The sequence below is a fragment of the Haliaeetus albicilla genome, chromosome Z (assembly GCF_947461875.1).
Source record: "Haliaeetus albicilla chromosome Z, bHalAlb1.1, whole genome shotgun sequence".
Taxonomy (NCBI): Eukaryota; Metazoa; Chordata; class Aves; order Accipitriformes; family Accipitridae; genus Haliaeetus; species Haliaeetus albicilla.
In genome coordinates this window covers 56,912,632-56,926,344 of record NC_091516.1, presented here as the reverse complement: position 1 = coordinate 56,926,344, position 13,713 = coordinate 56,912,632, and positions in this window count along the sequence as shown.

The window sequence follows — 13,713 nt, the reverse complement described above, 5'->3', positions numbered from 1 at the left end:
TTTGCCCTCCATGGTTGTTTCACATGGGCTCCCTCGCACGCAGGCTCTGAGTATCTTGAAGTTGCCTCTTCTAAAATCCATGTCCTACTACTGGTCTTCAGTGTGCTCAGCAGCATCTTAAAATCCACAATATTGTGGTTGCTGTATCCAGGACTACCATTTATAGTTATGTTGTCAGGTAAGTCTTCTTGGTTTATGAGCAGTAAATGAAGAAATGCACTGTTCCGAACCAGCATGTCCATCATCTGTAGCAGAAAACAGTCCTCAATGCATTCCAGGAACCTGATGGATAACTTGTGTACTGCTTTGTTGTTTTACAACAAATGTCCAGGTAATTGAAGTCAGTCATGAGGACCAGGTTCTCTTGTCCCAAGATTTCCTTGAGCAGCCAAAATAAGGATTTATTGGCCTCATCATCCTGATTTGGAGGTCAGTAACAGATACATAAGTTCTCCCTTGGTGATGATCACTCTAATCTTGATCCAAAGCCATTCAATAGAACTTTCATGGTCTCCATAGCTTATCTCCATATAAATTTCTCTTTTACATAAACTGCAACTCCAATTCCTCTTTTTCCCTTCCTATCTTTCCAAAAGAGTTTGTAGCCATCCATTGTGGTCTTCTAGTCATGTGACTTTAACCACCACTTTTCTGTGGTTCTTATGGCCTCATAACTCTCAGACTGGGCACAGAGCTCGCATTTGTCTTGTCTGTTGCTGAGACTACATGCCTTGGTATACATGCACTTAAGGTGGCTGGACTTAGGGTTCTTGCCTTTGGAAAGGGTTGGAGAGCGTTCTTCAATACTCTGGTAGGTCTGCTTATTCACCTGTATGGATATACAGGCGTCATAGCTGTGGACCCTGCCCCCAAGTTTGTTACTTTAAAGCACAATTCACCAAGCCAATCTGCTAGTGAAGATTCTCCTGGCTCTTCTAGATAAGTGGATCCTATCTCTCCCCAATAGGCTGTATTCATTGAAGAATGTTCCTTGATCATAGAAACCACAGCCCTGGCAACAACATCAGCCACAAAGCCAGGTATTGATCTGCACGATACATCAACCTCTGCCTGCACCCCTACTCCAGACTGGTCAGATAGAGCAGAAGATCACTTGGGCACCTGTCCCTTTCACTTGGGCTCTCAGGGCTCTGCAGTCCTGCTTGATCTGGCCCAGGTTTTACTTGCATTGGTGCCCACATGGAAAAGAAGTAGAGGATAGTAGTCTGTTCTTTTAACCAATTGTAGCAGCCTCTCTGTGGCATCCTGGATCTTGGTTCCTGGCAAGTCGCAAACTTCCCTTGACTGTATATCAGGCCAGCAGATGGGTGCCTCCGTGCCTTTCAGCAGAGTCACTCACCTCTAGCACTCGCCACTTTCTTTTGCAGCTTTCATTATGTGCTGCTGGTGGGGTTTCTCCCTTTGAATTTTGCTCATTGGAAACCTGTGAAGGTTTCCTATCTTTTGCTAGCTGGTGCATACAAGGAAGGAGACCGAAGTTATATCCTGTTCCCACGAGTCACCAGAAACCATGGTCCTCTGTTCACTGTTGACACTTTGTCTGGTAGTCCTTGGAAGTCAGTGCCATGGGGCCTTTTTCTTCTTGCAGTCTCAAATAATTATCTATTGCTGGTTCCCTCTCCCTAATACAGTGTAACCTGATTACTTCCTTCTGGAGGTCCTCCACCCACTGCCTGAGTGACTCCACCAGAGCACACCTTGTGCAGGTGGATCTTCCACCCTCCTCCACCCAGGAGGCAGGGGTGCAGTTTTTGCAGCCCTTCACCCGGACAGTAGCTTCCCTGATAGGAAGGGTGGCCACCTCCATTCATCCCAGGCTAGCCTGGCTAGGTAGCTGTTTCCTGTCAACGACAGAGACCATTGCCTGGTCTCTACCACTATGCTTCTGACAACATCAAAGCACTGCCTAACAAGCCATTTATTCTCTGGAGACCTCAGGCTGCTGGGTAGACTTGCACAGACACCAGTTAGGCAAGTTGACCACTGGGACTGCAGCTTAAGCCTGTGGGTAGGCAGAGCAGGCACCAGCCTGATAACTGGCAGAATGCACAGCCCTTCATCCACACCCTTCCACACGAATTGCTGTGAGGACTGCCACGCTGCTCCCTCCTTGTTTGCATGCCCTGTTTGCTGGTGCTCCCTATGGACCAGTTATACGCAGCTTCCCACAGTTTGAACTGGCCATGGGGACTGCTGGCACTGCCCAGCTCTCACCTGCCTCTCTTGCAAGACCTCTCAGCTGCCAGTTTGTCCCTACACACAAACAACCCAAGGGAGCCAGTGACCCAGAAACCCCCTCAGACACTCTCTGGGGACCTCACAAGACTCGCACTCCTCCCAGTACATGGCAGCTGCTGCCATCGGGAGCAGGCTGAGCATTGAGTTGCAGGTGGTGAGCAATTGCATTGTACATCACTCACTTTATACATTCTTTTATTAGTATTATTGTTGTTATTATTTCATCTCTACTTGTATTGTCTTATTAAACTCTTCTTATCTCAATCCATGAGGTTTTACCTTTTTCTTCTGATTCTCTTCCCCACCCCACAGTGGCAGGGGGGAGGACTGAGTGAGTGGCTGCATGGTGCTTAGTTGCTAGCTGGGCTCAAGCCATGACAGAAACCATCTATGCTTACAGCATAATGGAGATATTCAGTAATTTATGAAAAGACAGGTTGTAGAAAGCCATTTTATATTCATATCAACAGAAACAAATTTGATTCACATCCTTGCAGATATCTGAGTAATGTGAAATCTCCAGGTAATTGTAAGAGTCTGTGTGAGTGGGGACAACAAAGACTCTCCTGGGACTTTTCCAAGACTAATCTAGAGAACTATTCAAATGCACCATTTCTCACCCACAGCTTTCCTGCTTATACACAGGTTTTGTGCACTGAGACACTAACTTGCTAATCAATTATCTACACAGAAAAAAAATAATCAAATGGCTTTATAAAATGTGATTATTAGGGTTATTTGAGCACCTAAAGTCTGTAGAATTGTCTGAACAACAACATTATCTAGAATTTTCTTTAGAATTTCATTGAAAAAAAACCAAAGAGATACCTCCTGATAAAGGTTTCTTATCGTGCTTTTTGGAAATGTTTCAGAATTTCAGTTAATATGATAAAACCCCCCAAAATGTCTTACTCAATGGAAAACACAGTAAAACAAACCAAGACAAACCAACCAACCAAACAAACAAACAAAGAAAATCCAAAAAGGAATATTTAGAATTTATTGAGCCAACAATTTGACACAGCTACTGGAAGAAAAAAAACCTTTCTGCTTGGAATTTGGTGATTTCTGTTTAGACAGAAAGTATGATGAAACCATCTTTGAGATCTCAGACCTCTTGGATTTCTCCTAAACTCTCTGTGAAGTGACCAAATCAGCTGCAGGGCTCTGAGTTGCCTACTTCTTCCCAAGGGGTTGTTTACATAGGGTAAGCATCATGAAAAATGTGGCTTTCTAGCCTGGATGCAAATCCCTGTCTTCAGCATAGGGGAACCTCACCAGACAATCACTCGTACATCTGTTCAAGGGGAAACCCTCACAAGAGCAGTGTGTAAGCACTTCCCAAAAGGTTACCAAACTATTTCAGCTACTCTTAATCTCTCCTATTATTGTTGGCAAGTGTAACAGTCTTTCACTTTTGTAAAGAAGCCAAAGTCAAAATTGGTCATCTGGAGAGTCAGGAAGGAAAGAAATGTTCAATTATCCTACAGAATAAAGTAACACAGGACTATTTCCTTGTTGTTTCCATTTCCAGAGGTGTTTGTCCTCAGAAAGAAACAAACGTACTCATATGTCTTCTCAAAAGGTGACTTTTGATAATATAGAATATTTTAACCTGATGACATTTCATGATCCTATGATAACTGGCACCAATCAAACCAGAGAAGATTATGATTTATTGTGCTCTGTTTTGCTGGAAACAAAAGTAATGGTGTAGTGAAATGAAAACATACTGAATTCTTTACACAACATTTACCTATTCAGGGTATAAAGAAATGGTATAATTTTTCAGATTCCAGTCAGTTTAGGGAAAACTGCAATCAACTAGGGACAGAAAGTCCAGAAGTTCAAATCTCTGGTAGATTTACTGAGCAAGAAAAAAAGGAAAAACCTTGATATTTCTTTTAGACAAATTTGCATTTGTCTTGTATTTTTAATGTAGGTTACTTCATCAGCTCAACATGGGAATAGGTTCTACTAACAAAATGGTATGGCTTTTTTTGCCTTTTTTTTTTGTTTGTTGGGTTTGGTTTTTTTACAGGAGTGTAATTAATTTGTACTTACCCTCTAGAGCTGTGTGTTTTTTTAACCACTTAAAAAATTCCTTTTGTTCCAAGTACAGTATGCTCACAAAATTGCAAGTTTGTTACTGTTAACATCCTTCTAGAAAACAGACTTTCCTGCTTAGGCAATAAAGTCCCTCTAACACAGATACAGATGTTGAGAAAGGGTATATAAGTGGAGGCAACAGCTGTTGTCCCCAGATTGCCAGGGTCTGGACTAGTGAAATTGCAGTGGCAGCAGATTACTGACTGTTGCAGGGAAAAAAAAAAAAGAAGAAAAAATAGGAGAAAAATCCCCAAAATTTCCTTCACAAGCTTCATTTCTTCCACTGAGCTGACAGAGAGTTCATGAAGGTGAAAACCTGTCTTACCTAGAATAGGCTATAGTACCAGCATAAAGAACAACAACGACTGCTGTGACTTAAGGTGTATGGCCCATGAGTGAGTGGTGTCTCCTATGATATGCTGCCAAAATTTTAACAACTTTCTTCAAGCACTTTCCGCCCTGTGCCTGTAATACACATGTCATTTTCTAGCTGAAATACACTGCTGGCCACCCATAAAATCTCATCCACTTTCCCTCTTTTTCTTGTTTTTTTTTCCCTTTCCACACCCTCAGTACTACCATGCTGATCACTTCCCTCATCTTCAGCCCTCTTAGCTCACCACCCTGCCCCACTGTCATGCTGGGTAATGCTGTAAGAAGGTAGTATCACAAGGAAAAGGAAGGGAGTATCTGGTTGCATTAATGAAATGATTTTTCTAAAGTTCATGTGATTTGTTTTCAAGACTGAAACAAAGTTATGTATTCATTTTGGTAATATTAATTTCCAAAATAAATTATTAGTATATTGTGTAAGTTTTTCCATTTCTGGAAAACAAATGTTTGACAGATATATTTTGAAATGAACTAATGTTGGTTAGCATGCTTATGAGGTAGGGGTTTGTTTTTTGTTTTTTGTTTTCAATTTTTAAAAGTACACATTATTATAATATTCAAAATAAGCTAGCATGTCAAATTTTCACAAAAAACTTGGAGCAACAAATTTTCTTTTTAAAAACTTGATACTGATTTCTTGAGATGCATAAAAGGTAATCTTTCCTTCTCCTTCCTCCCCTCCTATATAGAAAAAAAAAAAAATCCAGGATCTTTTATTCATAAATTAGAAATGTGGTTCTGTTAATGCACTTTCTGATATACACCAAAATTTATACCCATCCCCTCTACAAGTTCCTATTCCTGCTGTAAATCCATGAGATTTTTCAAGTCCAGAAAAGTCAATGGAAAAGTATGGCAAACACAAACACCTCATTGGTACTTTATGTTTCTAGAAGTTTTTAAAGTAGAAATTCAACATATTATACACTGATTTCAAATAACTGTAGTCAGTAGAATGAGATTTGTAGTAATAATAATAATAATAACAGCAACAACGTTATTGAGCTTTGCTGCACAATCTAAGTAATCATTTTTTATATTAATTTACTCAGAGGCATAAGAAATTTCTTTGCACAGATAATGCCTCATTCAGATTTTCAGATTGCATAGGTCTCCAGAGCTCCAAAGAAAACAAAGATTTTATAAGTTTTTGGTACCTAATGCCTCTCACTTTTAAAAACCAACCAGCAGGGAAGAATTACTGAAAATCCATTTTTTTCTCTGTTATTTAATAAGATGAAAAAACGCACTGTTTTGTGGATATAGTTAAAAAATCCATAAAGTTAATAAAATTTAATTTCAAACTCCTGCTTCATTTTACTGGTACTAGCACATCGATATTACTCTGCTAGCATACAGACAAGCCCAACTTAGAAAGAAATTAACTGAATCAAAATAATAAAAATAATTTTTATTCATGCATTCTGTTTACTGCCACGACATTTATAACTTACTGAATTTGTACAGAACAAAGGAAAGAATAAATCTAGGTATTGTAGTGATCAATGGGAGCTGTAATGGTATTCAGGATAACTGCTCAGCCCACGCTATCTGCCTGCTTTACAGAAGGGCAGCAGAGATAGTTGTGTGCTCACTGACCATGTAGACTTTTCCCGCTAAGGAATCCCAGGCAGTTTTGCAGCAATTTGTGCTCTCTCTGGTGGCAAGCACTTTCAGTGCAACAACACAGTTTCAGACTTCTGACTCAGTCGTGCATTTTGATTGACAACTCCAAAGACACAGTCATCCAGGTAGGAAGAATTTGGAGGGAGAAGTTACGTAGACAGTAACTTATGTACAGATGATCTTTTCTTACTGGATGTTCCTCCAGAATCTTATCTAACAACAAGAATGCTTCATGTCCAGTTTACATGATAAGAGGCTGGGATGTACATCTGCAGGTATGCAATTGCTTTTATGATTGCAACACCCTGTAGACATGCTCTATCAAATCTTGTTTCATGAGTATTTCCTTTTTGTCTCGGGTGGTTTTTGTAGTTTATGCCAAACTTTGTATTGCCATAGGGAAAATGATTCTGAGTTAAATCCTAATGTGACACATCTACTTTATACTGTAATTTTGAAAGAGTATTAGTTTTCAAAATGTGATTACTGTACCTTATAAAGTACTTTGTGGAATATATGTTTTCAGTATCTGTCTTGTTCAGTAAAGTATTTAGCTGAAAGAGATAAATGTAAGAAATGTTACTATAAATCTAGTATTTCTGGTATTAAAAAAATGTGAGCATACTGGTCTGAGTGGATGTCTAGTATTCAAAGTTATTTTCCTCTGGATCAGTCATGTACAAGAACAGCCTGCTTCCAAAAGCAAACCACCACTTTGGTTTCCTTACTCAAAATCCCCATGCCTGTCCACCCTGTGCAAGCTATTTTGTGTGATTGCTTCTTCATAACAGCTTCTCCATATTTTCCAGTTCTAATCAAGCTGCAACTGAGTGGGTACCCTTTGCAATCCTTGAGAAAATCCTTCACAGCACAGAATTTAGAAGTAACTTTTCAAATAGTCTTGTTGGTAAACAGAGACTGATTTTCTTAAAGAGTCTGATAGTCTTTCGCTGGCCTTCCATCGGATTCAGGAGTGATTAGTATCTGCGAGTATTTTTTTTTTTCTTGGTTGGACAGCTGTCATGGTTTAACCCCAGCTGGTAACTAAGCAGCACGTAACAGCTCACTCACTCACCCCAACCCAGTGAGATGGGGGAGAGAATCAGGGAAAAAAATAAGTAAAACTCATCGGTTGAGCTAAGGAGAGTTTAATAGGACAGAAAGGAAGAAACTAATAATGATAATAATAACAATAATAAAATGACAACAATAATAATAACAACAACAACAACAGGATTGGAATATACAAAACAAGTGATGCACAATGCAATTGCTCACCACCGACTGACTGATACCCAGTTAGTTATCAAGCAGTGAACCACCCAGGCCAACTCCCCCCAGTTTATATACTAGGTATGACATCACATGGGATGGAAAACCCTTTTGGCCAGTTTGGGTCACCTGTCCCAGCTGTGTCCCTTCCCAACTTCTTGTGCCCTGTGAGAGACTGAATTGTTATCTCGAGCTGTTTGTCTCAAAGATTGTTAGGTGTGAGAGACTGGGCTGTCATCTCAAGCCATTCATCTCAAGGATTGTTACTGCTTATCTCGAGCCTTTTGTCTCTGGGATGGCCTGTCTAAGCAGGACATTCCTGCATCCATAAGGATGATTACTAGGCTACTGAGGCATCCCCCCCCCCCCCCCCCCCCCCCCCCCCGGAGAGAAAACAGCCTGAAGCCAACAAGCATGCAAGAATGTGGAGGCTACCATTCTCATGGAAATTGTAGTCTTTGAGATAACATACTGGTTTCTAGTGTTGATCACAAGGTCATGTGATAGACAAAACTTGCAGGGCATGAACAGTAAGTATGTGCATGTGTCATAGAACTATGCCCTATAAAGAATCGTGGAGACAAGCCGTGGTGTGCACCCACCACCAAAAAACTGAAGACTGAGGACCAACAGGACGCCGCTGGATCCATGGTGGTGACTATCCTTGCAACTCTATCCCGACTGCTTGCTTGATTTCTGCCTTGTCTTCCATTCTACCCTATCACCACCATTTTCTACTTTTGATACGTTTGATAATAAAACTCTTTTGTGTATATGGCATTTGACCTCGTTTGTGTCTTAATCTCGCTCTTGGGATCATACTGAAACCTTTCCTGATATTGGATCGGGACATGCCAGTCCAGACTTCTTGCTACCTGGGCATCAGAAGCTGAAAAATCCTTGACTTAGTATAAACACTATTTATTAACAACTAAAGACATCAGTGTGTTATCAACACTCTTCTCATATTATATGCAAAACATAACACTATACCAGCTACTAGAAAGAAAATTAACTCTATCCCAGTCGAAACCAGGATAACAGCCCAAGCTGCTACAGAACTCATTTTGCTTTTAGTCTAAACCTTTCTACTATCTGGATATCTGATGTGGGCTAGTATTTTGAACCAGTGTTAACTTACATGATGGTGAGCAACCAAAGTCCAGACTGATTTACAAGCTTCCTTTTATGAAGACTACTGGAAAAACTATTCAAGCATTGGTAAAAATATTTGAAAGACAGCAGAGGATTTCGATATAGAGGGTTATGGAGGAGTTTTCAGGCAAAAAAATATAGGAAGTTTTGTGCTCACTTTACTGTAGTCATTTCATTGGCAAAAAAGTATGCAAACATTTGGACAAACTTTGAGAGATGGAGGTAAGGAAGTTATTAAGGCTTTTGTTAATTGGTCAGTGCAGTGAGCAGGTTAATAATTAATCCCCTTGCATCCAGGCTAAGCAAAAACCTTCAGCAATTTGTGCTAAAAATATGAGAAACCCCAGAAACTTTTTAGACTCTTACTATTAGACACATGTATGCAGTCTGATGGAGTGGACAACTTTGAAAATACAATGTGTCCTCCTATAAAAAATACAAAAATAATTGTGGAATAAAGTTTGTCAACAGCTATTGTTGCAGAGACTGTAATAAAAGTATGTGTACAAAGTGTATTATATTCTATAATAAGAAATATCTGACACAGACTATTATAAAACCCCTTTCTGAGCTTTGGTTGCTGTATACTAAAAATATGTAAGGGGGCTCATTGCTGCTTGTCAAAAATCCCTAATGGACTCTGCATGCATCCAGCCTAACTATACATCAGAGAATGTTCTAATGTTGTCCTCAGCTACTAAGCAGCCACCCTTGCTAAACTCGCATGGACACACTGACAAGGAAGTTTAATTTTTCTAAGCTTCCAAACAAAAAAAAAAAAAAAAAGGGGAATTTGAAGACACTTTGTTGTTGTTTTCATTAATTCCTTATTTACACCAGAGGCATACCTCATATCTTGTGCTACAGGATACTCAGAATGCATTTCTGATATTTATTATATTTGAGTTCAGAGTAAGTTGGATTGCTAAGGCACAGAAAAATCTTCTGATGCAATGGTGATCCAAACATGGCCTTTCTTACACAGAACAAGCCTACAGCTCATATACTCAACCTGAAGCACAAGGGCAATGCATTGAAATGTTCCAACAATTTTAGCAACCCTACACAATTAGATAAAAATGAAGCCCACAAGGCAGACACTGCATGAGAACACTTGCAAAACGTTACATGTTCAGTATTTTTGGCTACATACCAAGAGCTAACAAATACCAGTCTGAAATGTAAAAAGAGAGACAGTAAAAGGCTGTTAACATCTGTACAAAAGTATCTTAGAAAAAGTGTTTTAACATGACACATGATTTTGGCCACTTTTTGTCATAGTATTTTATTGTTCATACTTTATAGACATGTTCTTGAATTTCTACTCATGTTCATGTTCTTGTTTGTACCACCAACACAAGTTTCATTTGTGGAACTTCAAAAAAAATTAAAAGTTCAGACAAGAAATAAGTATAAATATTCAAATAACAGTCATCAGAATGAGTTAGAAAACACAAAGAAAGTAGTTGTAAACAGTGACATAGTTTTTTTGTGTTTGAGATTCTGCTTTGACTCTTGAGATTACACAAAACTGTCTGATCTCACTTATGTGATCTAACACTATGGAAAGTCATTTAGCATATTTAATTCCTATTAAAATCAACATAATTCTGAGCCCTCAAGAAATTTGTGAGTTGTCCAGGATTTTGAAAGATCAAATTTTGGCAGAAAAACTGGCTTGCCAGAGAACTGTGCTTTACCCAGCTAGATATAACCTTACATATCTCTGTACCTAAATACCATGTATGTACTTAAATACATATATAATTATAGAAAGGCATTTGGAGTTAATGAAATGCTAGAGGCTCTTGGCAAAAGGACAGTTTTTCAGCAAGATACTGTGCTCACAAACCTGAACTATTTAATAAAGACTTGTCTGGGAAAGAGGCAAAACTAGGACTTCTGTTTTGTCTGCTTTGGCACTATTTGGGATGAAAGATCATTTTTATACAAAATGCAAAGGAATTTGAAGCTGGGTTTATTCCTATGCTGGCTGGCACCGCAGCCAGCAGGATGTGGAATGACTGAAAAATAGCCTTCATTCCCATGTGAGATTGAAGAGTCCTTGACAGAACAAGAAAATATGGAATTGTCATTCTCAGTGTTGACATGTAAGATTTCCCATTGTTTACTGATAGAGTAATTTAGTAATGTCTCTGCTTCCTTCATCAGAGGTAATGAATGTTTGTTTACAGCTAACCAGAATATAGTATCTTCTGTTTCAATTATATATTCCAAATTCTTCTACAGTGCATCCCCATTTCATTAACAGAAGTAGAACCATAGCATTTGTAAATTCAACTCTCATATCAAAGGCTGTGCTTAAAACAGTGCTTTTTTTTTTCCCTTAATGTTTTCTTTAAACAAGGAATTACATTTGTCAGATTTACATTTGTCTGTGTTGCAATGAGTCAAAGGTCTTCTTGAAGGGTGGGGATGATGCATTTTGATTTGTAACCCTAGTAGTAACAAACTACACAAATACAGATATTGACACTTGAGCCACATGATAAGGAAGATATCCCTTCTGTTTTGTAACATGTAACTCACTGATTTTCACAATTTAAAATTGTTGGTACAGCATTTAAATCTTCCATTCATAATGTTTTTTCATAGAAGAAAAAGTACTATAGATTTGAAAAACAAAGGGAGATTTCCTATACTATTACATAAAGTTATCAGAAACAAGGGACACATTCAACTTCCCACAACCATGAAATCCTCCGTAAAACATACTCATTAAAGATTATATCAGCTATTATTTATGAACCTACTTAATATTTGTAGGAGCTCAAAACACATTTGGTGATAATGATTTTTTGCTTATTGAAGACTGGGAGCATTTAGGACAAAGAAAAAAAAAGTGTACTATACAGTCCTTTAAGGATTTAGACACTCACTTTAACCTTTAATTTTTTTTATTATTTATGCATTAGTGCATATTTCTAAAGGTTATAAACATGATAGACTCATACACATTACCAAGAGACTGTTCCACTATGATGCTCTTTACTTCCTTTCTATAAACCATGCAATTTACATGAAATTAATTTTATATTTCAAATAGCCTATATTTTTTTCATTACAATAAAAAGTTCAGAAGTCAATTTCTGGTTTTCCATTTTCTGCTTTTTGCATTTATAATAAGGCAGAGAAATTTCTGAATATGGAAAAAACAGAAGATCGTTAATGAAAAGGCTCTGCACCTTCTTTTTCAACCTTAGTATAATTAATGCTTTCCAAATGTTGAAATAGATATCTGTGTTCTTACTTCACAGGAAGTCTTCTTGAGAGTTACACCAGTATTAAAGTAAACAGTAGCTGATAGACTAGAAGATTAAACAACCACTGCAGCATATATAAATTTTATGATGCAGTTTGCTGTTGCATTGTCTATGACTCTACTTTGTGTCTTTACTTTGCAACTGGTTTATTGTGATATAAAACTTAATAGTTTGATCACTGATTAGTATAGATAGGTAAAAGCATCTCAGAATACAATGAACCTTGAAATTGCAGGTTGCTTTTGAGTTATGGGCAAATTTCTGTTTAGCTTTTCTTACTCATGGGCTTTGATGAAGTACCGTGAAACTGATTTCTTCTACCATCATTTTCAAGATATAGAAAAGATTCTGGGAGACAAATTGTAAAAGGATTCTTTCTTGCTGTGGGAGAGCAGGTTGGCTTAATAACACCAGGGAGAGTGAGGCACATCGATCTGTTCTACAGACATCCATTAGAAAATTCCTGCTTTTGTTTAGCCCACCACATTTCCCTCATTTTATCTTAGACTTTCTATGGAGTTGTTCATTTGTTTGCTAAAGAACCACAATGTTCACGGCACCACTGTCCTAAAGGTCATATAGATGATAGGCTTCTGTGAAGAAATTACTAATTTGGATTCATATGTTACTGCAGTTGCCGATTATCCTGTTGTAATCCCCTGATATTGTGTTTAACAATTTCATAATCCCTCCAAGAGGTCAGATAAAGGAGCAGAGCTGGCTGGAGTAGTGTGTTTATTAGCCTTTCCATATTCCTTGGAAAAAGTGCAAAGTCACATTATTCACAGTTTCTAAGAGCCATGGACTGCCATGGGGAACCTAAGCAAAAAGTCACTGTTGAAAATTAAAATACTTGAAGGGCTATGTGATTAATAAAGCAAGTATCATTCTTTAGAATTTCTAGAATAGTACAGGGACCAATGTTGAGTAGCTATGATTGAATACCTCTGGTATTAAACTCACAAGAAGATTAAACTACTTCGTACCTTATAGAACCTGGGAAGGAGGATGAACAAGAGCTGAATATCTACATTTTTCCTGAGGCTTTCTAGCAAAGGCATTCCTTTGAGAATGTTCTCTGCAATCCTGCTGTAAATTCAAATATTTCACTAAAAACAATAGACTTATCCTGAGTTTATATTAGTACATTACTGTGTCTAAGTAATTCCTCCCAACCCGTCTTTCCATATATTCATATCCTATGCTTCTAAAAGCAAGAGCCAGATATTGTGGGATTGTTCATCCACCTATACTGTTAGCTACTTTTTCTTCACATTGTGGAATTTTGGAACTGATAAACAAAAGAACACCCACGGATCCATTCACAAACTGTTAGTAGGACATGAATTTTTTAGCTTTGGCCACGACTCCTGGATAAATAGCAGTATCATTTAGAATGACAGCCGTAGCCTTCATTGCCATATTACTCCATTTCCTGACTCAAAGCATAGCGTCTGGTAACTATGAAATATTTCTTTTGAACTCTTGCATAAATATACATCTGATGAGCACAGCTACAAGGACTGTCTGCAGATGACTCATTTCTTTTCTGCATTTTTCCTGACAGGTAGCCAGACTCATCCAGAGCACAATGGAGAGGACTACAACAGAAGTT